Raw genomic sequence first — 2,500 nt, forward strand, 5'->3', positions numbered from 1 at the left:
TCCCAATTTGAGATGAATAAAGTTAACCTGGAGAAGAATGGAGGAAGGAGGTCTGGGTCGAAAACACTAGAACACAGTGCCTCACTTGCTGTGAGGAGGCTAGAACACAGTCTGGGTCTCTGGGCAACAGGGCAGGGCAGGTATTTATGGGAATGGGTTGGGGGGGGGGGGGGGGGTGGGGGGTCGGGTAACAAGTCTGATGGAGGGAGTGACAGGTGGGGTGGGGTGGGGTGCAGGATGGGATGAGCGCATGACACCCAAGTAAGCAACATGCAATGAGCTCATACAGGATATGGTAACACACACGCACACGCGCAAGCCACACAGGAGTGGCTTTTGACTCCCGTCCCACCCCGCTCCCAGAAAAATTCTCCCGTCCCGTCCCGCTCCCGTGGTGGGGCTTAAAAAACGATCCTGTCCCTGCCAAAAATCCCGAAGAATGACTCCCGCTCCTGTCCCGTAACCGTAAAAAATAAAAAAATCTCCCCGTCACAAGACCGCATCCGCCAACTACAGCTGACACTCAACAAAAGTATATCATCAGTCATCACCAGCTTGCTAACAACGAGAAGCAGTAGGCCTAGTACATTTAGATGCATGAGCATTCAAGTCAAGAAATTCCGCGAGTCTGACAAAGGAAAAGAAGACGGGCGCGCAGCTCGTTTGGACCCGGGAGTAAAACATACCATGGACGAGCCGTGCAGCGCTTGTTTATATGGATGTGCGAATCCGCGTTTAAAGCTCTGTTCTATGAAACGTCTGTTTAACACGTTATGATGCGATCGCTAAACAAAACAGCAACAGGTGCTCACAGTGTGTCAGTCTGTCTGTCTGTCTGTCCCTTGTGTCTGAGCTGTCAGTCTGTCTGTCAGTCCCCTGTGTCTGAGCAGTCTGTCTGTCAGTCCCTTGTGTTCGAGCTGTCTGTCTGTCTGTCTGTCTGTCTGTCTGTCTGTCTGTCCGTCCCTTGTGTCTGGTTCAGGTCCCAGCCTCAAGTCACTACTCCATAGGGTGGACTGAGGCAGGCTCCCCAAGAGAGATACCAAGAGGCTCTGAAAGACAGAGACTTCCCAGAAAGAACTAATGATACGATGGACAGCTCTGTTGGGGTGGGGAGGAGTAAGGTGACACTACATTAACCCTTGATGACAATGGGTGGTGCAGGTCTAAGCGTACATATCGTTTATGCAGGGGAAATGATTAGTGGTGCAGGGGAAATACACCACTAATCCCAGCTGCCCGCTACTGTCCACCACCAGGGCGTCCCAGTAAAGCCTCCAGTCTGCTGATCCATGTTCCAATTCCCCCCCCCCCCCCCAGTCACTCATTAGCATATGACAACATGAAGAGGCCCAGCACACACACCGCTTGGAGAGCAGCCCCCTGCTCATACCAGCCCAGTGGGATAAGCATGGACGCTCTCCTGCCAGGCGGGCTACATGTAAGGGCTGAGTGGGGAGATTATAGTGTGAGTGTTCATTGAAGGGGCTGTACAACGTGATCATTCACCAATGTCCTGACATTCTCCCACAACATGCACTACTCAATTCATGTCTTGAGTAGTGAGGTGACAATAGTATGAAGTAATACAGTTTGAGAAGTTTAAATCCAATTAAAATTAAGCAAATTAAGTACAAACTCCTCTAATCAGTTTTCTTCCTAACAAAATTCTCATTTAAAAAGAAACCTATCCAGCTGCAACTTTAGTCAATTAAAGCTATGTTTTGCTAGCCTAGAAATCTAGACGCCCCTAGCGGCAGCAAATTTAATGTGGGTCTGGCTTGCCAGGCTAATGTTTTGTGTCAATCTATAGTAGTTCTTATAAGACATTGTTAGATATTCAAGTTAATCGTGCTCTTGCACATTCTTGATTTGTTCAAACAGCTGCTATCAGTAACCCCGCCCTGTGGTGAGTAATTGTTGTGTGTGTGTGTGTGTGTGTGTGTGTGTGTGTGTGTGTGTGTGTGTGTGTGTGTGTGTGTGTGTGTGTGTATGTGTGTGCGTGTGTGTATGTGTATGTGTGTGTGTGTGTGTGTGTGTGTGTATGTGTGCAATGTGTGTATGCCCACGTGTGTTTGTGTGTATGTGTGTGTGTGTGTGTGTGTGCGTGCATGTGTGTTTGTGTGTGTGACTGTGTGTCCACACTGTTAACAGCGGTAAACTGAGCTCTTAACACCATCTGTGGTGACTATTAGAGGAACATGGTTAAACATGACCTGCACACATTCAAACAGCATACTGGAACTCATACGCCCTCTTTCATTCTGATATTGCCAACAAATGTCTTTGGCAATAAACATTTAAAGACATTTATCCAATAATGTACGCATTTGTGAGAAATCAAATAAAAAGAATACCACAGTAACAAGGACATTTGTGTAATGACATGATGTGTAAGGAGATGTCATGTGATGATATCATGATAAAGACGCGCTAGTCCGTAGTCCTGTTCCAGTGTCTGGAAATCCTGGACCAACACGATGAGCTGAGAGGAAAGCAGCAC

General features: G+C 47.7%; 1 protein-coding gene across 1 annotated transcript in view; it reads right to left on the reverse strand.

Annotated features, from left to right (window-relative positions):
- The window catches only part of LOC311339370 (receptor-type tyrosine-protein phosphatase gamma-like), a gene marked incomplete at its 5' end in the record, with an annotated part of 182,673 nt that overhangs the window by 15,478 nt on the left and 164,695 nt on the right, over positions 1 to 2,500 (reverse strand). The window lies entirely within an intron of this gene.

This window comes from Micromesistius poutassou (assembly GCF_964030765.1).
Source record: "Micromesistius poutassou genome assembly, chromosome: 2".
NCBI lineage: Eukaryota > Metazoa > Chordata > Actinopteri > Gadiformes > Gadidae > Micromesistius > Micromesistius poutassou.